This window comes from Haliotis rubra, unplaced genomic scaffold (genome assembly GCF_003918875.1).
Source record: "Haliotis rubra isolate DU_JTF1 unplaced genomic scaffold, ASM391887v1 Scf12, whole genome shotgun sequence".
In the NCBI taxonomy this organism is placed as follows: Eukaryota; Metazoa; Mollusca; class Gastropoda; order Lepetellida; family Haliotidae; genus Haliotis; species Haliotis rubra.
The window spans coordinates 2,701,964-2,729,817 of NW_025765114.1; the positions used below are offsets into that span (position 1 = coordinate 2,701,964).

Below are 27,854 nucleotides of genomic sequence, written 5' to 3' on the forward strand. Positions count from 1 at the left end.
TATGTTTAAATCAAACCAAGAACTTTATCTCAGTCGATACTGTAATTACTGCTACTTACTAACACAGATTCAAGACAGTGGCAAGTTTTGCTAACATTTGTGTATGGTAAGATGTACTTTTCCAAGCGGTTAGCGCTTAGTCGTTGATGCAGACTTTGAACAGAACACAGATGCTATCCATTAATGAGAATCTGTTCATCATTTTGAATACCAATTGATCTCATTGACAATTTCACATCCCCAACAATTGAAATATGAGATCGCAGAACATATGTGGATTATATTACACATATATTCCGTCGAGAGAATATTGCTTACATGTAGGTTCAGTAGATCTGGTTTAATTAAGGTCAGGTTTATATAGAACATACTGCGATATATCTACAACCACCACATCACATTTACTGCATTTGTTTATTTCAAAATATGATCACAGTTATAAAAGCAAGCTTGTACATGTGATATGTGAATATTTTGGGGAACAAGTGTGTACATTCAGATAATATTGTAAATAACGTCATATATTTTGGCTGTTATTAGTTTAATGAAAATCTCATCATATAACTTCCAGCTGTTTCTGTCCTTGTTACAGCAGTGACAGTGATGGTCCTCGGCGCCGCAATCCGCCGCTAGACCGAGTAATGCCCCTTAGCCTTTCGGAGATTCGCCGATCATTGGTTCGAATCCCGGATTCGCTTTCACAGGTTTCTTAGCACAAACCCTTTGCCCGTAAATTTCCCGAAAGTGGAAAAGCTTAATTCAGGCTTAGCACTCACACAAGTCTGACACAAAATTGAAACAGATTTGGAAGCAGTTCATATTGTTAGTGTTATCTGCACAAAGCTAAGCAACAGCTAATTACATACACATGGAGACAGGTCACATTAACTTCCTTTGTGGAGAGGTTTTTATATGTTCTTAATGTATTTAGTAGGTTTTACCTTATATAATAATGACATGGCTGAAATATTGCCGATGTAACTCTAAATGTTCAGTTCCACGCCAAACTTAACATGTACGGTATTTTTGGTACATTATATTACATGATTTGAAAAATCGACCTTGCTTGACTTTTTGACCTCATTTCATCAGCTTGATAGATTCTGTCAGTTGTTTCGTTTTATAAAATTGATATCGCCCGCAGGAGATATTAGCTGTGGCGTTCCCGCTGTTTCTAATTCAAATTGTGATTGTGGTGTTCGTCAAAGGTTCTCGAAAAAGGACACGTTTGTATTCAATATATATAATACGATCCCAAGAGACTGCACAAATCAAATTCGATATATACGAAAATGTATATCCCTGCTCCAAGATGCGAATTAGAGCTTCAAGTTCATCTCGGTGGAATTTGAAAGCTACGGAACTGCTGTAACAGGAAGACATGTCGGATGCTTGTTTAGAGGCGATGATCTTGTAGCTTATCTGTACTATACTAGCCACATAAAGAAACTGTGCATTGTCAAAATATTATCCCAGTTGATAAGTACGATAACAATGTCAAAGGTACATATAAACTTTAATGGGGGGATCATGAGACCATAACAAGTCGGGAGAATTTCAATTGAAAAGTCAATCACAATGACGTCACGAGTCCACAAGCGAGACAGGGGTCAAACGACCATGTCACAAGCTCAATAACGGGTATGTCCACCATGGGCATTGAGAACAGCAGTGCATCGACGACGCATAGAGCCTATCAAACGTGCAAGCGAGGCTTGTGGGATGTCACGCCAGATTCTCTCAAGTTCTGTTGCAAGGTCAAGGACGTTATCTGGTGGATGAGGAAGACGGCGTAGACGTCGATCCATCTCGTCCCAAACATGCTCTATCGGGGAGAGATCCGGTGAATTTGCAGGCCAAGGCAGTAAGTCAACGTTGTGGTGTTGCAAGAAATCCATAGCAACCCTTGCCGTATGAGGGCGGGCATTTCCTGTTGGAATGTTAACCCAGGGCCATGACGTTGCAGAAAAGGAATTGCCACAGGTCGAAGAATCTGATCCCTGTAGCCCACACCAGTTAAGTTGCCCTGAACAATCACTAAAGAAGTTCTTTGGCGGGCTGTTAATCCACCCCAAATCATCACGGAACCACCACAAAGCGATTCCTCTCCAAGACACAGGTCTGTGTATAACGTTCTCCCACGCGTCTATAGGCACGTTGACGTCCATCACTATGGGAAATGTTAAACCTGGACTAATCTGTAAAAACAACATTTCTCCACCAAAACAAGGGTCTGCGGACATGACTTCGGCACCACATTCGGCGAGCTTGTCGATGACGTTGTGTCAGGATAGGCCGTATGGCGGGACGTCGTGGTCTGATCCCGTGATGACGTAAACGTTGTCGAACTGTGTTGGGGTGAATACGGCGAAGTCCTGGGATGGTTCGGGCAGTCATCACTGCAGTCTGAAACCTGTGGCGTTGTTACAGGTGGACGTCCAGAACGTGGCCGATCGATGACGTCATTTGTGTTCTGGTAGCGTCTCACCAGTGCAGAAATGGTGTTCCGGTGGCAGTGGAAATGTGCAGCCACTTGTCGTTGAGACATTCCCCCACGGACCATCCCAATGGCCTCATGACGTTGTGCAGACGTGAGCCTTGGCATGCTATGCGTTTCAATAGCCGTTTAATTTTTTGAACGATCGCAAGGGCAGGAGTTGAGCTTTCCAAAGTGACAGTATTGTGTGGCATTCATTTGCTCTGTTTCTCTTTCCCGGAATGCACGTGCAACAACGTATTGCACGTCTCAAGGACGAACCCACTGACGTCACGGAACGTGGCACGTGCATGCATGCTGGTTACATGTCACTAATCTCTGAGTTTAAATCCTTATGTGTCTACACAGGTTTGATAAATTTACATTTTAAATTTTTGTATGCACAGTTTCTTTAAGTGCCTAGTATATATCGGAACATGAAACCCGAACTAGGATTAAACGATCCTTAGATAAGCCATAATAAATTTTACGTCCTGCATTATGCCAAAGTCTTTCATCAACAGGACATACAAAAGCAAAGGACGATGGTATGGCCGAAAAGAGCAGGGATATTGATTACATTGTATTCAGTAATTCTGATTGAGAACGTAGTTTTTGTTTCATGTTGATTTGTTAGTTCATGCCCAATGGTCAAAATTTTACCACTGATTTGTTTGTCATAGACGACATCTTTACGGGGAGCATTTGTCTCCATGTTTGTAGTTCCCAAGGCCTCGGATGATGATAGCTTACATATAATAGTTATGTTATTTCATATCATCTAATACTTAAGATAGTGATGCTTTTGAGCACCAGTACTTTACTTATCTGATAAAGAGGAACTTAGTATAAGTGACAAATCAGTTGATGCTTTATATAAGGCCAGTATATATACAGAAATGTGCCCAAACCATGCTGCAGTTCCAACGACTCTTAAACCTGAACACATGTCCATTCCAGTATGGTACTGGTCATCAAAGCTCCATACATATCCGAACAAAGAGTGATACAAAGAGCTTGGTCCAGCAAATGTACCTAAACAATCTCTGTCCATAATCTTTAATGCAACCAAGGAAGGGTTTTCTTTTTATCAACAGGGTTTATATAAAACTAGTGGAAAAATACCACGCTAATTCTCTAAACTTCAAAGAATATGAGTGACTTTTTACAGTCTCAGAAAAGAACCAATTCAGTTCACACCTTTCACAAAAAATGTTTTCAACATTGTAAACCCACATCCAACATGGCAAACTTCAGGTTAAACTTCATTCTGTAATCCAGGTGGCTTTCATAACAGAACGCGGTAACCATAGACACATTTGCACATCTGTCCTTAGAGCGCCGGAACAACTTGTTAAGAACGAAAGCAAATGCTATCTGATGTTTTCTGAAATAAAACCAATATGTGAAATGTCGGACATTCTTATTGATACCATCGATGCACAAACATAATCGGAATAATTTCAGCACAGATTGACAAAATCAAAATTATCTAATTTAGTCAAGAATTTCAGCTTAAACCTCAGTAATAACGATGATCTAGTCATTCAATAACCACCAAATACCAAACTGCCTTCTCCGGATTTCCCCACCTTAACTAGAATAAAGGAGATCAGTCGTACCGCCCGATCTGTTTCATGTTTAGACCTATGCACAGGATTGACAGTGACAAAACACTCGCCACAAGACTGCATGTCAAGAGTGATGACTGCAAGTTTTAAGTAGTCAACTTTCCCTTCATGCCCAGCAATATTCAAACAGCTCGAGCCTTTGGTGTTTAGATTTCACAACTTTTGGGCATAACCAAACATGCTGTTATTAACAAGATTTTAAAGAGCATCACACAGCTACCTCTTGCTCAGAAATTGTTTGATCAATGTTACAACATTTAAGGATAGTTAAGATTTTAAAGTGTTTCATGTCGACACATGGAGGACACATTTTTCCATTTTTACCAAAGCACTAATTTAAATGATATATGATTCAATTTCTTGTTTTGACGAACCCCACGTGTTCACGTGAGAGAGAGAGGGTGTGTGTGTGTGTTGGGTTTGGGGGTTTGTAGTAAGGGAGTGTGCAAGCGTGAGAGTGAGTGAGCGCGTGTGTGAGAGTGTGCGCGCGTGCGTGTGTGAGTGAGTGTGTGAGTGGTGGGTTTGGATGGTGGGTAGCTGTGGTGGTTGTGTCGGTTATGTTTAAAGCACATTTTCTCAGCTATAAATGTGAGGTATGTACAAAATAGTGGGATAAAATGGAATTATGGACAAGTTTGGATAATATTTAGCTTCCACTGTCCTTTGGCAAGTTTTCAGCATGAGATTTGCCTTAGTGTACAGGTTATACACGATACAGGTTACATGGCGGAGAGCATATGTCACCTCGACTCGGCTGCTGGAAGTGTATAGGTTTCACATGACTTGACGTACGTAACAGCCAGGTTCACTGAAGCACGCTGATACCAAAGTGCCATGGTGTCGTTTTGTATATAACACTCGTTCTAACAGGAGGCTTACGTATTGCATCGGACAATGACAATGTTGAATGAATCGTAACCAATTTTCATACATCTGTTTCATATTATTGCAAGCTCTAATATAATACACCATGCCGATACCATATCGCCATGGTATCACATTATCGATCTAATGCGATGATATGTACTTTTAAGTTAATATCGGTATGTGTGATCTGTTTCAAGTGTAGCCAGTTAGGGAATTCATGAACAGAACGTGTTGAATGTTTATTTTCCTCACATGTATTCCTTAATGGAGTTTGTCATTTGGAGAGTCTTTTATAGAATTAACTACAAACCCCTAACAACTTGACAGGGGATTCCAACAGTAAATCGTTCAGCAGGAGCATTCCTGTACCAACACCGGCTACGGGTACTCTCGGGAGAAGGAGAGGGTAGTGTGATTGTGCGAGACCAGAAATAGTCGTTACTGAACAAAAAGAAGTACTCCCCGCTCGCTTCTATAGACGTAACAGAAGGAAACTGTTCACATTGCATAAAGGAAATAATTAGTAAGAACTCGTGTTCCACGTTTGGATGGCAAGGTTCCAATTCAGATATAGGCTAAATTTCCTACAAGTTATGTCGGGAGGGAGCTGTTTCTAAATTGATCACGTGATCATCGCTACACATAGGTCTAGACATTGTAACCAATGCAAAATGTGAGATTTAGCTACTGTTGTATATAATACGGGTCAACAGTTGTTGGTAGATTGAAGTAAGTAATACACTTCTAGGTTGCAGAAGATCCATGTGGTTGTTTGAATGACCTCATTAAGAAATGCTAAGAATTGATTAGAAATTGGTATCACCAACGTCTTATTTGCCTATACGAGACAGAAATAAGACTATCCCTCTGCCCCTTGCATAGAGAGACCTGATAGTAACTGAGGAGTTGTGAACAGGTCAACATTTTGTTTATGTTACGACTCAAACCGAACCAGGTCATCATGTAATCCTGACACCTAACTTTCATGTAAGCATTGCAACACCTGTCTTGAAAAACAATATATTGACATTTTGAGAAAAAGAATATCCTTCTTTTACTGTTTGACAAAACTCAATTCAAATTTCAGCTACGTATTATAAGTTCGTGTTGTAAACGTCACCCAGAGATGGAGTGTTACGAGAATATGTAATTCATCATGGTCATTCTTGCTTAGTAAATACGCATTAAATACATATCTACTGAGCCTAACCATCTATGAACATCCCTTTCGTGTTGCTTAGATTACAATGCACCGACCAAGAGGAGCGCTTTCAAAGCCTGCCTTAACACAATTCTTGTCGCTTACCAAATCACATCCTGACCATGGTAACCTATATCACCCCATTACCATGGGAGGAAGCGGAACCATATCAATGTCTGTCTGCCAATTCTGCAGCACTGCAGGGTCAAAGATCTATACATGCAATTAATGAGTCTTGGATTCCGCCAGTCGGACAGTGGACTGGATGTCGAAAGCCAATTATCATGTTCTTTTCGGACTTTTGCAAGTGAAGAGTTTGGGAATGACAACCTTATTACATCTATTTTCAGATCTATTTAAATGGAATTTGAAAAAATTCTGAAATTCTCGGGAATGCTGTCTCTTCAGGTTCCCCTATAACGTCTTCAGGAGGGCCCTTGTTAAAAGATTCAGAGTTTCTGTTGGAAGTGTTCTGTGTGTTCTTTGGAGCAGTTTGCGTCATGATCGTCATGCCAGTAAATTACATGTACAATGACGGTTGTAAGTGTAACACTTACGTATATGAGAAATGTGTTGATATGTCAGTAATAATGGATTAGGATTTGACAATTGAGATTGAGTGTGTGTTTCATGTTATTACAGCTGAGGCCCTATGCAAACTGTGCTGGTCTGTATCATTTTGATATACATATTAATGAAACACGATTATATGTGTCACTTCAAGCATGAGCCTGGATTTAGTACATTGTACCTTAAACGTTCAACAAGTTATCTCAAATTGTTATAGGAACATTTTCAATTTTCAACGAAAAGCGAAACCCAAATGATACGAGCAACATTTGCTTCATAAAAGGCTCTCATAGAGTTTAACAATGACAAATATCAACAAAGAAACTTAAAGAGAGAAACAAACATCTGCCCACCTGTCTTGAAAGGAAACTCAACCCGTACTTGTTCGATGCCCGCTGTTTGAGCCATTGCCTAGTCTACATGTACTCTGCTACGCTTTGGAACTCTATCAATAGTCACCCATTCTGATATTCACTTTTGGAATCGAACCCGTGCCTTTGGGCGCAGAAAATTAACTCTAGCTCCACTGGTCCACCACACCTATATAGTATACAATGTTATGTTCTTTGTAATAATGTGTTTCGTAAAATGTTTGTCAAAGTTTATTTTAAATATCTGTTCACTTTTGGAATCGAACCCGTGCCTTTGGGCGCAGAAAATTAACTCTAGCTCCACTGGTCCACCACACCTATATAGTGTACAATGTTATGTTCTTTGTAATAATGTGTTTAGTAAAATGTTTGTCAAAGTTTATTTTAAATATCTGTTCAATAATATGTTATGGTCTTGTTCAATTCGTGTGAAACATTCCATTGTCCGATCTGCTACTATTTGAAAACGTACCCGTCCGCATGAACGAGGTTATCTTTTTATACGATTACTGCACAGAAATCTGATATGTGATCTTTTGATGACATCTGCCTTATCGACTCACATTTGTTTCCCAGAAGCCAACATCATGCCATTCTCAAACTAAGATTATTTTTGGGGTCATAATCGATCGTTGTGACGTCATAATATCCTTCTCAAAGTTTAGTTTTTTGTCACGATTTATTGATTTATCAAATGTAAGAAAAACATCATAAGGTTTAAAACTGATGCATTCACACAGATGCTGTCAAGTGTCCTGCTTCCCAAAACAGTTGAACGATGATGTTCTACTGCTATTGTTGACAATGCCTCCCATGTCCTCCGCCGTCCAAGTCGGCGTCTTCCATATTCACTCACGTACTCCCATTCTTCCTATCATTGATAGTGTGGACTTCATAGAATGCACAGCTATTAACCACGAGATGGTTTGCATGTAGATAAGATACCGATTTAAGAGATCATAGAGACAGATATCACCAAGGTGTTTTTTAGGACAACCCAGTTCTTTATATTTAAGCTGTGTTATGATCTCATGTAAATAGTTATGAATCTATGGTTCTGGTTCATACATTGACATTTATGCTTAAATTCCTTTGTAACATAATATATTTAGATGGGTTTAAGAATAGCTTGTTGCTAAGTAGCTGTGTTCGTGATGGTTGGAGTACACTCCTTCTAGCAAACATACACTAAATCTTAATTCATGTAACTTATGGCATCTCGCTAAAACCCTATCTTCACTACCAATGTCATGTTCTGGAGGAAGAAACAGGACATGTCAATACACCTGTTTACGGATATTTTACTGGAAATAGCTGTCATGTTATCTTGTTTACACTATGTTTAAATATGGATGAGTAATTCCTGCATCGCACCTATGTCCTTTAACAGGCCCCTAGCAACCTATGTTTGTCAGAAGAGGTGTCTGAATGGATGGGGTGATCAGACGTGGTAACTTTGGTTTGGTAATCCTGGTTTCCGAAAAGAGTGGATCGATGTTCAGGATGTCCTGGAATGCCAGGACTGGATACTCCACACACCGCCATGATATAGCTGGGATGTGCTGAAGCGGGGTGAGACAAACACCCATACCCACCTCGTGACCAGTGAACAACTTATATTATCACTCTTATGCTGACATGGTGTTTGCCTTGTTGGCCCCAGAACATCAACATCTTACAACAGACACAGATCATGTTACAAACCACAAAAACTTATCCCCCTGATGTTGACATGGCGTTTGCCTTGTTGGCCCCAGAACATCAACATCTTACAACAGACACAGAACATGTTACAAACCTTATCCCCCTGATGTTGACATGGCGTTTGCCTTGTTGGCCCCAGAACATCAACAGCTTACAACAGACACAGAACATGTTACAATACACGTAGAAAATATACATAGGGAAGTATTATATCAATTGAAGGCGAATATAAGGCGCCATTGAGATATTAGGACAAGCACGTTTGAAGATTCCACAACGATATGTCCGGGTCCTCATCTTCTTGACGTGACATATAGGCCGCTGAGACGAAGCTTAACATTGTATAGGCACACTATTGAACAAGTCATTGAGTTTAATAGTCTGTTATCTCTCAAACAAAGCTCTTTCGGTGACAAGACGGCACAAAGCCTGTAATTTATGGAAAAGGTATCGATTGTTCAAGACAAAATCAAGTCTTATCTTCCCTACCTGATTGACAGATGGATAAAATACCTCCTCCAAGTTTGGAAATCTCACATACTGGAATTATCCGTGGTGGCATCTCCAAAGTGGAACGAGTCTACTGTGTGACAGAATTGGGGCGCGCGGGTCAGATTGCATTATATCGTTTACACGAGAATCAGTCCTGAAACCAAAGGAAATACTAAATCTTGTTAGAAAACCAAACTTGTTACAGTGTAAGCCCGTTAATTCGAACTGTATCGTTCGACAAGAAGCTTGCAGAATTAACAAATAACCGGATACATTAATCATTGTTGAAGGATCCCAACCGGCGTGTTTGTTTGTAAATATATTGTTACAGTCTATTCTGTTACAAATTCAATTTCAAAATGATTGCCTTCCACGAACCAACCTTATTACGCAATATTTGAGTTAAAGTATCGTGCATATTTCATTCTGGGTTCTGAAGGCGTTGTAAATTAAGGATGTTGAAGTCCAATGCATCCAGTATCAGTTGTATAATTGTTGGTTCGCTCACCTTTCAATTATATACACCCCTACATATATTTACTTCCATGTTTATGCTGGCATGACCTTGGCTGTTTTTCATTAACACTGTTCTTTAAAAATAGCCCTGACAATTGCAGATCAAACACGTTCAATTACTACTCTGCCGCGAGCCGAACGTCATTGCAAAACACACATTAATTTCATTCCTCTGAAGTGCGTATTTCATTTTCAAATACATGTTCGTTCATAACAACCCTTAGCTTTCACCATAATTGTTGTAAATAACATCATTCCCCGTCAGGGAAATAACAGACAACACCGGCTATTTTCAAACCTCAGACATAGATGTGAGTGTTGATTCTTGGCACGTTTAATCCATCAATGTATTGCTCACATATCTGGAGTCTAACTAGGTGCAAGTATTAGCTTCGCAGGAAACGTGTGTCTACAAAACGAATGTTTGAAATTACGGGGGAAGCCAGTTGGACAGATGAAACAGGAAAATTTAATATATATTCATACTTTTCCTACATTACTAACACTGTTCTCAAAGAAACACAAATTTTAAAAACGTAAAGATGTTAAAAAGGCGTCCAAGACACACTGAAGATCGGTCTCTTCGAGATCTGATCATTATCTTCTGACAGTTGATAGCTCAAAACAGGTCATTATTGACAGGTGATTGTTGAATTGTTTCGCTGAGATAACATGCTGGTATTTTTCACTCTGACATTATAGAGGTTGTGGGCATCTGACCTGGTGGTAGACATTTCGTGTGGTTACAAAAGTAAAATACTCTGCATAGCGACATGAAAAGACGTGTGTTAGCATCATGTTCAGCGCAAAGGCAGCAGACAATCCACGCCCGAATCCACACCCGGCTGCTTCAGATATTCGGAGATATGATTGAGTTAGGACTTAAACGTCATGACCTGACCAGGAGTTGAGTCATACACCTGGGGTTTAGCGGAAGGAAAACCTGAAGTGATTCTAGCAGCAGATCACTTCGGTGTCACCAGCAAGTAAGGTATGGCGCTGAGGAACCAATGTGAAAGATAACAACTTATTGACAACAACTTACGTCACACTGACAGTTGGATGGGGAATTTTAAAAAACATACTACTCAAAGACGCTTATTTAATGTTTCATGTTCGTTAAAGGCTTTGCACGAATTGGTAATTCAGTTTTACCAACATGCTGAACAATGTTTTACATGTATATTTACAATATTTACCAAACTTTATCGATAACAACTTCATTATTTCGTGAGTGCGACGTTTCCATACAGATTCTTGTACCGTTGTAGAAGAATTGAATCTGTAGCGAAACGTTGCAGGAATGCTTGACAACGGCATAAGAATCTGTACTTCCCAACTTTTAAAATGCCTCTCAAAGAATGTATATCTACATGACTGTTATATTTGCGTCAAATACTTTTCATGAATTTGGATTGTGTTGTACAAAGTTTCAAACAAATACCAAGGTACAGGCTGTGCTATATCCCTTGTGTATAGACGATGAAGACATGTTTAATTATTTGCAATACCAAACGGCATGTAATGCCAGATGTGTTATTTCTCAATGGCTGTCACAGTTAGTTTCTTTACCTTGTTGTTCACTCCTGAAAACTGCAAACACTTTGACCAAATGTCACCATTATTTCCACAGTACCGGTGAAGCTATTCCAAATGCTTTGATATTGAAGTTTTACACGAACAGAACGTCTCTGCTGTCAAAGGCATTTTGTTCGATGAAATATAATGAAATCTCATTATATGTATTATCTAATCAAGTTGACGTATAAAACTATATTGAAGTATCAATGTGTACTTTCCTATTCGGCCGCAACCTATGACCTTCTGTTCATGATTTCAAAGCCGAGATGAATTCAAACGAATTGTCATTCACATCTAGAAGATTGCTATGTTCAACGAATTAGTATCTGTTTGTCAGACTTGAAAGGTAACTTGAAACGTCGGTGTGCTCCAGCGTCGCTGACATCATTACCTGACGTGTGCCGATAATGCATCAATGAAATAGCTCCGGTCTAACATTATGAATACAGATCAGTTCTCAATACAGATTAGGATCAATAGCAATTATTTATTTATAAACTTTTTAGATTTTTCCAAAAAAATATAGATTCCTACGTTATTTTAGAGTAGATATATCACGTGAAAAAGTTTCCGCTGAAAATGCTGACTGGTTGAAGCGATATGACGTGACATATAGAATTATATAATATGACGTTAGCAATATTCCGTGACGTTACGTCATCTGAACAACAACCTCACGTCAGTTTTGTTTCTCGGCTGTGTTGAAATATATTCTTCTCTGAATGCTTGACTGGCATCTACCATAGAGTATAACCTTTCGATTGAGAACGCATTGTGTTAGTTCACTGTGGGCAGAAATTCCTTAAACCATCAACTCGCTGAGAATATTTTGCCTAATAAACATTACTGAAGCATTGTTGATCACCCTGAAACATCAGACTCCCCGCTGTGTTTCATCGCACTGACACAACACCATTCCGTGTAACTTCAAGTACACTATTCCCACATCCATCTGTATATAACATCCTTTATGGTCTACCTGGTACATATCACTTGCGATGTTCTTAGGGATAAGTATCCTGTGGCATGTTGTAGTTGGCGTTTCTTAAAAGTGAACATTTGCTTCATCAACTGTGAGAGAATTGTGTTATTCTTGTTGAAGACTTTTTGTACGTCTCTTAAGTTGCAAATATATTAGAGGCTCTTTCTCGCCATGTAAAAGCATCTTAACACTCATGGAATGAATTCATGAACTAATTTCTCAACCCAAGAGTATTATTTATGTAATATCACGAAAAACATTTCTTTTATCACTTCTACATATAGACACGCGCAGTGCAAACCCGAACTATGGAAAATAATACAAGTCTCTCCGAAGACATCACTCCGCTATCTCTGATCACAAATCACACGTCGTTTCCTTTTCACTCCGTGTGTTTTAGGGATCTATCACTGCTTTGAAGATTTCTTCATTCATTTCACAAATACTGATAATATTCAGCATATCCCCTTACATGTTGGCGTGTTTGAAGTGTCTATAGATGGCAGATATGGTTTAAACGTCATCAGACATGTTCCTTTTCTCTGGTTCCATATCTTGAATTATCTCTCGCCAGCTTCCGTTCTCTGTGTATGTATGAAATTGCCCTTCATTGGAGACCCCGGAAGAGAACGTTATTGGCTGCACATGTTGTCGTTGAGACAACACCAACATCCACACTGCCTCTGTTGAAGATATATGGCATACTATTATTCTCTGACTGACCCTTGATTAAGGAGGTCCCCAGAAAAAAAATCGATACACCAGTCTGATTGTTTTATATAAGGACACTGTTAATGTCAGTAATACAGTTGTTTCATGACTTTTGATGGCCATTGTATCAGCTATCGTAACTGAACACTTTGAGTAATGTGACGAAATAACGTAAAACAGGAACCAATGAGGCGACAATGCAGATGATGGTGATGATGGCTCTGATGGCAATTGAGGCAGTTGTGAATGTGACAAAATGTATGAAATTGGTAACCACGGTGACTGTTGTGATAGTGACTGAAATTATGACATAGATGACAACATTGATGACATTATGACATAGATGACAACATTGATGACATTATGACATAGATGACAACATTGATGACATGACATAGATGACAAAAGTGATGACATTATGACATAGATGACAACATTGATGACATTATGACATAGATGACAACATTGATGATATAGATGACAACATTGATGACAACATTGATGACATTATGACATAGATGACAAAATTGATGACATAGATGACAACATTGATGACATTATGACATAGATGACAACATTGATGACATCATGACATAGATGACAACATTGATGACATTATGACATAGATGACAACATTGATGACATTATGACATAGATGACAGCATTGACAACAGTGGTGTTCAGTGACTCAGATCTTGATTCCTGTCAGTGGCAGCAGGATCCGAAACGGGTACGACAATGGTGACAGTGTGATTGTGAAGCATGACCGTGGCGAGAAATATGACAATACTACACCGAAAGGACACTCGATGTTCGGACCCATGGAGTGAGCGAGTTTATGACCAAAGCATCAATGTGCTTATTATATCTGTATAAATATGAAGTCAGCATAGTCCTTTTGCATTAATCCTACAAAGGTTGTGTTGCAACTTACTTTACTTAGACCGATGATTTGAATATTCCTTCAAAGTCAAATTTGATAATACCGTGACAAATGGAAGTTCTAAAATGCTTTTAACACACACTTACTAAAACCTCAAATACTATCTCATGTGCCGCTTTATATTGCCTTGCCATAATATTTATGATGTATTGATGTTCTGCTACCACAGCAATAGTTAGTCTCTTCATCTCATGTTGCTTACATGCATTGGGCTTGAAGGGAAAACGTTTCATAGGGATGAAGATACATTGTCTTTGAATATCATCTCATATGGAAAACATATCTTGTTTTTTTTGTATGTCATTTACTTTTGAGAAGTATATTTGGAATTCAAATCCCCCATTGCCAGTGGAAGGAACTTCAAGAATAACTGGTACCAACAATTAATCAGTCTGTTAGTTGAATTAATTAAGAAGAAATTCACTGAAAATAGCTTTGGTCTTGTTCTCGTTTTCTGAGCAAAAGCCTTAGTTGGTTTCGCCAAATTAGAGACTTCTTAGACCTGCATTACAGAGATTCCTTCCCACACCAATCCTGCATCATGTGACACAATTTAAATACTGTTAAAAGCGCGGCGTTACCCGAACCGTAGTCACTCGCATACTTCATTGTTTCGTGGTGATACCAAATGGGCTGTTAGAGATGAATACTTTCCAGTTTCAGAAGATAGCACTACAATAAACGTTGACTGGCTGCTGTGTGATATGATCGTCCATCATCAAATACTGAAAATGTGGGTCACTGCTCCTGACATTAACTAATAGTTTTGAGTGAGTGAGTGAGCGAGCGAGTGAGTTTGGTTTTACGCCGCTTTTAGCAATATTCAAGTAATATCACGACGGGGAACACCAGAAATGGGCGGGCTTCAGACATTGTACCCATGTGGGGAAATCAAACCTGGGTCTTCGGCGTGACGAGCGTACGCTTTAACCACTTGGCTAACCCACCGCCCTAATAGTTTTGAGAGTTGCGACTAGTTGCAGGTCGGCGCGAAAAAGCTATTTTCTGCGATATTAAAAAACCCAATGTATGTCCCACACATGAACATTTACAGAAAGTGCGACCATCTTCTCTGGCTTCATCTGCCTCTCATTGACGCTGTGATTCATTTCAAAAAAACGAAGTTTTGATTTTAAGTTACTATGCAGACTGTGGGCAGAGCGGACTCCCATAACATCAATCCAATAAAGATATCACTGTTTGTACCATGCTTTCATTCATAACGACACTACCGAATCAATTGGGCTCTCGGGACTTTTTCCGGCTTCAACAAGAACCAATGCCTGACATGACGGCAATCTGTTATGCCGCTGAAGGAGGCAGTTCTGAACCTTTGTAGCAAAAGCTATCGTTGCAACTATATTTATACCATAAAACATCAACACCAATTTTCTTAAGTGATCAAAATATCGAAGTTTAGTATGTGAGAATGTTTATAGTGTTAGAAACTTCACAAAACCAGTCGAGCCAAAAGTTGATGAAATAAACAGTTTCTTTTCCGCTGAAACATATTCAAGTCTTCTTTGAAAACAAGAAAGAGCCATTTAGATTCACATAGTATAGAATGTTAGGACTTTCAGACATTGTATTCCAAAATGTTACTTTACTGTTAACAACCCAACTTACGCTGGAATATTGACAAGGGGCATAAACGGGTGTTTGACGGCCACATCGTCTACTCGGTTAGCTTAAGAGATGTCGTCAGTATGGAACCTCAGTGCATGGTAAACCTCTACCGAGAGAGAGTTAGTGAGACTGAGTTTGGTCGTGAAAAATGTTTATTGTACAACGCTAACCTAGAACTGTTAAGTGAAACGGAAGTTCTCAAATGCTTTTAACACACACTTACTAAAACCTCAAATACGATCTCATGTGCCGCTTTATATTGCCTTGCCAAAATATTTTGTAACAAATCATGCAGAGCATATTTTGCCCGTTACTAAGTAACATATCTCTCCGTCAGTTCTCATTCGACATTTCTACCCTCCAGCTGATACCGACACATCAATGACAATTCATTTCAAAACGCACATCATCCCTCTGTCCGCACCAACACAACATAACGGCTTCAGCTGGCGCCAGGCTTCAAATCCAGGGATAAATGAAATCCCTTTATATTCTGTGCTAGTACCGTAAGGCAAGGGTCACGTTCAGATGACAACAACAAATAAAGAGGAAAACTTACTTTGTCACTGACATGGTGTGATAGACTAATGAACATGAGAAACTTGATTAGGGAGCATCTGTGTTGAGAGTCATGTTTCAAAAGAATCGATTTTCACCTTTTTGTCCGTGTGTGTTAATCTTGACGAATAGCCCACCTTCGAAAGGCGAAAGGCGAAAAACCGAGTTGAAGTAAATAAGTTGCAATTTATCTCTTATTCTCCTGGAAATCATCGAGAACATTATGGAAAAAGAATTGAGATGAGCGTCCCTTGGCTGCAGGTAGCACCCCAAGACAGAAACATGCATGATGTTACAATCTCTTTCCTGAAGTAAATGTAATCAACAGTTTTATTAAAACTGGCATTTGAACCACCCAAGACTTTAAACACAAATCGATTTCTTTTCTGCATTTTTATGACTGTCGTTAAAATGTCAAGCAATATTCAAATTGACTTTTTATGACTGTGTATGTGAGGATGTTTTTGCTGTTAAAGGAAAACCTGTGAAAAGGTCACGGGACATATTTCCATAACAATGCCTGCCATCTGTGGTACGACCATCCAGTACATGAGGAGCCTGACAACATGATTTTATCTGATGCCGCGTGGATGACCCTGTTGCAGCATTACTTAGTTAAATACGGCGAAACCTCGTTATTTCTTGGAATGAAAAAAATATACTTGTTGGTCCAGCAAAGCTGATTGATCCCAGTGTACGGAACACATGTGTAAGAAGGCATCCTTGTGCCTGTGTAGTGAATGTATGCAAACACATAGATGACAATTACACAGGTAATTGTAAAACACGGTGAAGATTCCATGATACATTTATACTATTAAACATGTATTTAAAGATCTACCTATCGATGCATACATGTACAATATGAAACATGGCTCCACAGGTTTGAGTATCAAACAGTTTATATAAGCTCATTCATGTACAATATGAAACATGGCTCCACAGGTTTGTGTATCAAACAGTTTATATAGGCTCATTCATGTACAATATGAAACGCATTCATACAGTTTTTGTACCAAACGGCTAATGCTGAATCATACCATATGAGTTATTTGTTCGTGAAGGTACATATGTAGAACGTTCATAATAATCATAAAACCAAGTACAATGAAACACAATTTCGTACAGGTAAGTGTACACTGGTTCAGATCCAAGGAAATTTTATTTTCCTTATAGTAAAATATTCATACGGGTCAGTTTGAATCATATGAAACAAAGCGCATTTGTGATAGGTACATTTAAAACGTATGATACTGAAAGAGACAGCTGTTTGTACTGCAAGAACCACAAGGTAGCATGACCAGCGTGGAGGTCAAGGATAAAATGCATGTCTCACATGTATGATGAGATCTGGGCACATGGTAATCTCCCCGGATCAAGTGAGGCATGTCATACCACGGACCCTTCCCACCAAATTCCCCGGCGCCACCTCGTTATTGATAGCGCACGGGAATAAATCCCAAGTCTCTTCAAAGTCGGTTTGTCATAATCGAATTCCAATGTTGTGGGCTCGGGTCGACCTCAGTAAGATATATAAAGCCCCATTTCTATTCTCGAATTGAGCCTGCTCGTTTCCTGAAGTGCTGATGCCACACACCGCGTGTGACTCGACCAGTTGCATGTTTATTTCGATAATATGATTATTCCGCTCTCCTGCTGAGCAATCAATACCTATGCTTTAAATGTCTCAGCGTTGAACAAGTTTCTCTCTTTCGGTCTCAACAGCAGAATTGAACATCATGTGAAATGTAGGATGACAGAGTACAATTTACATGCGAAGTCTTTTTTTACGAATTCATACTATGCTCAGAAGACATTATCTTTAAAAAGAACATCTTGGAAGCCAAACTACTCACTTTATCATCTTTAAGCCTATATGGACCGATTCCTACATGGCAGGGACCGCCTCCGTGGTGTAGTGGTTAGAGCGTCCGCCCGGAGAGCGGAAGGTCGCGGGATACCAAAAGGTGTTAAAGTATGGTACTTGTTGGTCCCTGCCTGGCGCTCCGCATTAATGGGTACAACAAGGACTGGTCGGCACGGAGTCAGTATAATGTGTCTGAGTTGGGTATCTCAGTGAGCTAGCACTATAAAACCAGCTTAAGTCTGGGCTAGTACAAGCACTCGCACATACACATACACACGCATGCATGAGCGAAATATTCTCAAGCACGACGTTAAACCCAATTTCACCTCACCTCACCTACATGGCAGACATCTATATATAATATAAACAGATTATAGACAGGACAAAGGCAAGAAATACTCACCCTCTTCGGGAACACCTGATATCTACACAGATATTCAGTGCTCCCTTCGTGTGATTTTACCCTTTAACGCCAAATAGAGTCTATTTGTCAGGTTAGTCAAAACTGGGTATTCTTTTGCACTGACAACATAACTATTGTACATGTTAGATTACAATTATTCTAATTCAATTTATTCAACTTTGTTTACTCGTTGGATATTTATTTTTTGGAAATCAAGAATGATCAACATTGAACCTGCGTATGCTGTATTTATAGTCAGAACAATGTTACAGGTTGGATAGGTCTTGTTCATCTAAATAAAATGCTTCGTTTTTCGTAATTTGTACTTCACATAAAAATGACAAGTTCCATTTCTTAAGCAAATGTAACAATCAGAACACCATACATGTATCATGTTAACTTAGTTCACGTTTAACAATACCTTGAATTACACTTCTTTTTAGAAACCACGTTGGTCCCAATTAAAAGGTGGTTGTTGTCGTCATTCAGGTGACAGGAACCTATATAAAACATGTAGATGAACGGAAATGTAACCAATGACGTATTGGATTCTGGACATGACAGTCTAGTTAGACGAACACGCCATATGGCCATACGCAGCTATCGGCAATCATTCAACAATAATTGAAAAAACGTCACGTTTTTTTCTGGTGTACACGCCTTATATGTCACTGTGTGTATCTGTTTCGCTTAGGACCGGTAGGAACGTCTGAGGCACAACGTTACTTGGACAGTGTTTGGGGACGATGCCAAAATGGTAAACGAGTTTCTTTTTCAGAAGATGATATGCTTGTATATTACAGACAGTTCAGCGTGTACTGACAACCACACACACTGGATTGAATTTTTCTGTCTTGCTAATATCTGTTCTTCATTCAAAAAATACAATTTGGGATTTGCTATTTCTTCTTACTGTCGTGTCAGGCAAGCGATATTTTTCTTCTCTCTGAAGCTTCAATCTTAATTTTATCTATATCTCTGAAGCACACTGTTATCATGTAGATATCTCTGAAGCACACTGTTAACATGTAGATATTTCTGAAGCACAATGTCAACATGTAGATATTTCTGAAGCACACTGTTAACATGTAGATATCTCTGAAGCACAGTGTCAACATGTGGATATTTCTGAAGCACAATGCTTACATGTAGATATCTCTGAAGCACAATGTCAACATGTGGATATTTCTGAAACACACTGTTAACATGTAGATATCTCTGAAGCACACTGTTAACATGTAGATATCTCTGAATACAATGTCAACATGTAGATATTTCTGAAACACAATGTTAACATGTAGATATTTCTGAAGCACAATGTCAACATGTAGATATGTCTGAATACAATGTCAACATGTAGATATTTCTGAAACACAATGTTAACATGTAGATATTTCTGAAGCACAATGTCAACATATAGATATTTCTGAAGCACATTGTCAACATGTAGATATTTCTGAAACACAATGTTAACAAGCAGAAATATCTGAAGCACAATGTCAACATGTAGATATCTCTGAAGCACAATGCTTACATGTATATATCTCTGAAGCACAATGTCAACATGTAGATATCTCTGAAGCACAATGCTTACATGTATATATCTCTGAAGCACAATGTTAACAAGCACATATATGTCCCTAGCCTTGAGTGCTAATGTTAACTAACTAAACGATACCTCTGTGGCGGGGTGGTGGGATAGCCTTGTGGTTAAAGCGCTCGCTCGTCACGCCAAAGACCCGGGTTTGATTCCCCATATTGGAACAATTTGTGAAGCCTATTTCTGGTGTCCATCGCCGTGATATTGCAAAAGGCGGCGTAAAACCATACTCACTCATTCGCTATCTCTGTGGCACGTTGGCCGTCTTGACCATCAGTTGAACTGAAAGGTTGAGTACTCTGCTGTACTGGTTCAACGATATTCAACCCAAAGGTTATATAATTGTGGCTATGTGTTTTTGTGTTTATCTCTTTAAATTCACTCCAAGTATTTTACATATATTTATTATAAATACTTAATTGTTAGTTTCATTTACCTTTCCAAGAAGCAACAGGTATCTGTTTTTTCTGTGTCACGTGCGTTTTCGTAGTTGTTCGTCGTGTTGTCGGACTTACAATACCACAGGCTGCAGAAATGTAATGTTGGATGGTGCGCCTGAACATAGACTGACTGCTGAAGTGAACAAGATGACGTGGTGTGCGGTGGTGTTACGTGGTGTGCGGTGGTTTGACGCGTTGTGGTTGCTGCATCCTGTTCTGAAAGTATGGAATATCGCTAGGCTGCAGTTGCCCGTCTTATAGAAAGTCCGAGCTATCATTATATGTATCGCCATTCAGATATCTACCACATCTATGCATTCCCGTGAAAACCAATTATCCATTTTGACTAAACACTGGCTGGTAGAGAAGAAGGTCACGTGACTTGACATAAAGATGCGCGGATGACGTATAAATGATGAGTTAAAGTGTACGTATTAGCATCATACTGCGTGGCTGGTGAGCTCCTTGCATAAAAACAATCACATAAGAATTAATGTAGACCGTAAATAATCTAAAATAATGATTACAGAGCACACTTCATTGATGATTTATTCTCTCTATTTTGTCTGGTGAAATGGCACAGTCAGTAATGTTATACTCAAACCAACTTTACCTATATAACGTCGAACTGTATATACACAAGTCGGTGGGTGGTAGGACCAACATCTTTTGGTATGAATAGACACGTGCAGATGTCACACAGACCAGCCTCCTGGGGACAGCGTCGGCAGCCGACTCTCCTGACAAGCACTATGAACTTGTCATACCTATTGGAGTAGAATGAGAATACATCTAGAAGTTACAGTTAACAACGTTGTGTCATAAATCAGTTTAAACCCCACAGTCGTATAGCATGATTACTAGTGTGATTACAGGAGCGGTGGGGTAGCCTAGTGGTTAAAGCGTTCGCTCGTCACGCCGACGACCCTGGTTCGATTGCCCATGGGTACAATGTGAAGCCCATTTCTGGTGCCCCCCGCCTTGATATTGCTGGCATATTGCTAAAAGTGGCATCAAACTATACTCACTGACTAATGTGGTTACAATCTCCCGGCGTCCACATTTGTGTAGTTCATTTTAAAGATCACGGAAATATACAAGCCCTGTGTGTGGAGACACTGTGTGTGGATATAACGGAAGCCCTGTGTGTGGAGACACTGTGTGTGGAGACCACGGAAGCCCTATATGTGTGGAGACCACGGAAATATACAAGCCCTGTGTGTGGAGACACTGTGTGTGGAGACCACGGAAGCCCTATATGTGTGGAGACCACGGAAATATACAAGCCCTGTGTGTGGAGACACTGTGTGTGGAGACCACGGAAGCCCTATGTGTGGAGACCACGGAAATATACAAGCCCTGTGTGTGGAGACACTGTGTGTGGAGACCACGGAAGCCCTATATGTGTGGAGACCACGGAAATATACAAGCCCTGTGTGTGGAGACACTGTGTGTGGAGACCACGACTTCCGTCACATAACACCAGCGGACGCCAATATACAAGAAAAAACAACATTTTGGGACAATAAATACACACTGATACAGTGAATCCTCGCTGTTCCAAAAGTTTGAATTGTCCGGATTTCGGAGTAAACACATCACTGTAACGGGGATGTAATTACTTCAAGAAAATAGTCACTCTCGAGGGTTTCCGGCTAACTGGGATTAAACGTAGTTGAAATATATTTTCCAGTTTGTGCAAACACAAATTGCACTAATATCACTGTATTATAGTATATACGGTAGATGTAATGTTGTGAAATGATTTGGATAAAGTGTTCCACTTTGTTTCCTGATCGCCCTTCAGTCGGCTCATGTCAGGGTCATTCCGCTCAGACTAGATGAATATACCCTCTACCAGTTCTACTGCCCGTATTTAGTATTTATGACCGGCGATCGCTGAATTCGACTATGATTCATGTGATGCTGTATTCTTATTGGATACATTAACCGATGTTTATCGTAGTCTCTGACCAGGGGTCATTCGCCGTCCATCTCTCACCGAGACCTGTAATTATTCTTTCCTTCTCGGTCATTGTGGGTAGTGTTGGTCATTATTAAGCTTATCTGTACAGTTTCTGACGGTCTAGGAGAAATACAGTACACTGGTCCTGCATGGAGGTATTGTTTGCCCAGGGATCTGGAGCACCACGATGTTTCTCCTAGTCGTGCCATGAACCATCGGTCCGAGGTTCGCATCATAATCGTCATTATTAGGAGTTTTGCTCGCTCTGTCAACTCAACACTCGTATTCACGGCTCTCACTGAGGTGATGAACGTCTGAATATAAGTGTCTTAGGTGCCGTGCCACTTAGGCGCGCCTTAAACGTTAATCCGACCTGCTTTATATAACTGCAAGGGTATAAGCAATATTCATCCCGAATAATTAATTCTAATGTCCGTGTTAGGGAGTAAAATGCTTTAAAACTCAACTACTTTTTCTCCGAAAATATACATACAATAAAAGAGACACAAACAACACGAAGAGGTAATACCACTTTCGATGCCAGCATCAGTGTCATGGCCAGTTTTAATGTAACCAAATATAATGAATGATAAGTCTCATTTATCCAGACCTCAATGATCACGTTAATGAAATATTTATATACACAGATGAAATGTGCAAGGCAGCACATCAGCCATTTAAATTTGATAAAACGATGCCTATATCAGGATGATCAGGCTGGGTCCAACATGTTATCCATCGCCAAGAGACCTCGTTTGGAGATCTACCAATAAAGTTGATTCTAACTTCAGCAGACAAACCAGGGAATAGATACACACCTTACCGACCTCCATCGAGAAGACCCTTGATGAAGTTACACAGACGTAACCGGAAACAGACCTACAGATGTGAAAAGTGAAGCGTCATAAATCGAGAAAAAAATATCTTACAAAAAACACTGTGTTCACTCAGGCCATTTCAATTTACATGTCCGAAAACCACATAGCAGTCGTCATCAGACAATCCTTTCGGGGGTTTCATCAGATGCTTTTGTTGCTTTGGCATCCGTCCGCTTGGAGCCAGAGGCTTTGGCTTGAGTCCAACGTCATGATTGTAAATGTGTTATTCCTTCACAAATGGGGATGAAGCCAAGTAATAAAAAACAGTCATTCCACATGCATAATACGCAGGCGTCTCAAAATGACTTTCTTACGACCCTTGTACAGTGCGTCTATCAGGTTTGTTTCGTACCGATGTTCCAGTTGGATTTGCTTTCTGATGTAGACAGTGCCAGGGAATGAGACATTGAGATTATATCAGGCGATCTGGGAGCACCGAACGGAATTATGCTTTGAGTCTTTGTCAGCAAAGTTCCAGCTATAAGACGAGGACGGGCGAGGCGATCCAGGTTCGGTAGCTCCAGAACGTCCCAAACTGATGAGCAGGACGTAAAGTATGGAACGAAATTTGAAATGAACCAATGGAACACATCCTATTTTAGACAAGTGTCTGATATAATAAGCTTAGATGGTTTGATTAACACACGTCACGGATATATGGCAGATAAGTTACAAGACGTGTGTCCGCTTCTCTCCTCTGCCATTGTCCACTTCAGTCCTGAGGGAGAGGAGACGAGCAAACAGGTTATTTAACTCTGTCATCTAATGACTTATGATTTCTTATATGCAAGATGACCTATTCCATGTTATCTCATTCCTTATTCCATTCCAGTATTTCAAATTTCACGACAAGCACGACACGACACGCTGCATTGCATTACTGTACACCCCACCAGAGCGCAACACAAAACACGCCACACAACTCACCAACACTCTATACACCGCGCCGCACCGCACACAACGCCACGCCACACCAAACCTCAACCGCCATTAATAACCCTGGACCCTATTTAAGCAAAAACCCCAAACCTAGCCTTACTGCATGGCTGCACTGTATGCTGAGCCCATCCTTCAAAGAGGCAAGTCTAGATAGGCGAACAATACAATCTAAGGATGCCAGTCTGTTATGTATGTAGATTTTTAGAAAATATAATTGAAACCATTAGTTTTACCTCATAGACCTGTACAAGACAAAGGACGCCAGTCTGTTATATATATGTTTTAGAAATTATCATTTAAACTATTATTTTCAACTTAGAGACTTGTGCAAGTCTACCCCAAACTCAAAGGCAATAGTTATTGTTCGATGAAATATCAGTTAGTAACGATCTTCTACGCGTTTGTTGACAGTATAGACAAAAATGCGAGTAGACCTTCTGAGTGCAGGGTAAGGATAACAGTGTTACACTAACTACATACTTCTGTACGTCAGTGTAGGCCTCAGTACACCTGACCAGTCTGTCACCCCAGCACACACGTGTAGCCATTCCTCGTGCCCTCAGTCCGGATATTGAACGCGTATTGGTCCGTAAGCCCCGTTAATCTGGTCAGTCATTGACGTCACTTCCTGGCCCTGTCACTGTCTGCCGTCAGTTAACGCCCGGTATCAACATCTGAAGGCACCAGGCAACCTTCTCGGCAGATTATAACACGAACTTCGTTTAAAACTGAACGAATACATGTTTTTAATCATGTTTACCAATAACTGTCTCCGTGATCTGACAGTACTTCCTTGTTGGAAACATGTGCCAGCTTTTAAAACTTTGTGCTATTATTCGTTACAAAACGAATGTTAAACTAGACACGATGAAAGAACCCGGATCGCTAAATGTAATGTAATACTGACACACTCATGTCAAACCATATCCACGCACAAATCGAATTCACCAACTTCCTTGTCTCACAGAGGACACGGGTGGTCCAACCATGTAAGACCTCACAGAACTGCGTTCTTTGCACACTCCAAAAACCTCTAATTCGTGGATTCGAAACCCTGTTTGTCCTGGTCATGTTTCTAGAATAAAAAATGTATAACCGTGGGTTTTCACTAAAGTGGTAAACGTATTAGGCCTGCATCACCTCCAGTCTCCCCCTCCCCACACACACACACACAATAATAGGCTGGCACACTGCGAATGTCTGGAATGATGATCAAGGCCACGATAAACCCACTTTATTCACACCCCTACGTGAGACCACAACGACCCTTACGGTTATTGACGAGTCGATTAGCACCAGATGGTCTGCTGTTTCTGTGGCGTGTCCCCATTTCACAATAAGACAGAAAATGTTTAATTAATGGTTTAATATTTTGATCATTATTTAAGTAAACATAGTGAAAAAACTGTTTCACGCCTGAACGATATGAAAATTTAATATTTTACCCGGCGTTTGTACATTGTACTCCAGTCATTTTCATTCCAGCGTTCCTGTATGGCTTCCCATTTCTGGTGTCCCCCGCCGTGATATTGCTGGAATATTGCTAAAAGCGGCGTAAAACTCACTCACTCACTTTTGCATGGTTGTTTTGTTCTGTATTGTGACGGAACTAGTCACTAGTAATATGTATCAGATTCGTCTAGTTTCTGACCGAAGTGATTGTGCTTCAATATTGCTGATGGGGCGTAGATAACATTCACCGCTAATGCTGCATTGATAACTTAATTCCTCCAATGATCGGACCAGTCAATATAATGTCATTGTCATTTAAACTCCAAAGGAATGTAAACGACAGAAGACAGTGTGAGGACATACAGTCGACATACAAACTGCGAGAAGACGTTCAAGACGTTTTGACTCTAGCCGACATGCAATTAACGAACGGTTTGATCAGTCGCTGAAGACCAGCTGCGGTAGTTACGATTTTACTATCTAACGGTGTATGGCAGGCTTCGTTGTGTTCGTTAGGAACTAATTCAGGAAATAACGATCACGTGTGGGACTTGTCAGTTATCTTGATGTTGTAATACGTACCAAACCAGACTCCAAACAGATTAACTTCGTTCCTCCGTAATTGTCACGATGGTGTAACATGTCCATGAAACTTGTACCGGAAAATGTTCGGACACACTTCACCCAGGTTTTTTTGGCACCGGAATTGACTGACAATACTACTGACTACAGTATTCAAGTGATCGCATAATATAACTTCCTGACCAGTGCCACATGAGTGCCAGGGTGGTTGGTCCGGCTGATCTCGTGCTATCATAACGTTAACATGCAGATATTTGCTTCACTTATGTCGACGAATCTCCTGCTTATCAAATATGAGACAAGTTAAATAACCAGAAAATATATTCTAAGTACATCAACATATTACGCCGTAATGAAATGTATTTTGATACAAAAAGGACTTACAGATGCCCAAAACGACTCAGACGCTAAGATATCTGTCGTTGTGTTGTATAAGTCTTTAATGTCCTCGTTCATTAAGTCCATTTTTACTCTGGACTTTCAAGGCTTCTAGTATGAACGCTTTCAGTTCGTCCCTATCCGAGTTGGCCGGTACTGTAATGGCTGCCGGGGTGGTCGGCATGTTCACCTGGTCTCTCGGAGCTTGTTCTCGCTCAGGTTTGCATATATTCTTCCATACTGGGCGCAACAGACTTGGATGGAGTATCCGTGTTCGTTTTACCTTTATTCCCTTTCTCAGTGGACATTATATTTCATTTATTTAGGCCGGGTTCGGAGAGCGTGAGTGACTATCGTCCTCTCATGTAGGCAGCGCCACCTAGGCCGACACCGAGTTCGATGTTAAGTCATGGCAGCGGTTACTGGGAGAGTAACCTGTGCTCAATACTGCCATTACTAGTGTAGAGTTAAGAATTCCCGTGGATTCCCCAAAACGGTAGCATTATCTAACCCCGACAAAGGAGCGCAGAACACATTAGGAATATTACCGCTTGGACTGTAGTTGCCATGGATTGCACAGCAGCCGCCAGATTGAGTGTCGATGTACGAGACCGACGTACGTCATCATACCAAATATATCGATGGTGACCTTGCATCAGACGCCGCAGGGGCCCGGGCGCCGTCATGTGCCGTTCAAATATATCTACCGCTGGGCGTGCTCTTACAAGAAAAGATACGGCACGATCTATTGTGTAGATATATTATAGGGTCTAGCCTTCAGCCACGATGGACCGCTGCTTTCAATCATCGGTTTGTCTGGTCAGGGCGGGATTAGGGACGTGACCCCTTGATTCAGATTCCATGTACAGATGGTTACAGTGATGACCCTTTAGTCATCAGCATCCCATGCTTGACGCAAGGGGCGATTAGCGGGATCCGGTGATCAGGTTCATTGAGTGGTTTCATTCATGTTATCGTTTATTAACTTTGTATTCACTGGTTTGTCGGGTCCTTTCTAGAATATTTACGCGTATATAGCTGGGGTATTGCTGTGTGCGGCGTTAAACAAAACAAAACAAACCCCACAAAAACCCCATCCTCATCGTCACAATAATCAACT

The 27,854-nt window shown here is 40.3% G+C and overlaps 1 protein-coding gene across 2 annotated transcripts in view; it reads left to right on the forward strand.

Annotated features, from left to right (window-relative positions):
• LOC124262554 (short transient receptor potential channel 3-like) overlaps window positions 1-27,854 on the forward strand; it is a 215,569-nt gene that overhangs the window by 103,714 nt on the left and 84,001 nt on the right. The window lies entirely within an intron of this gene.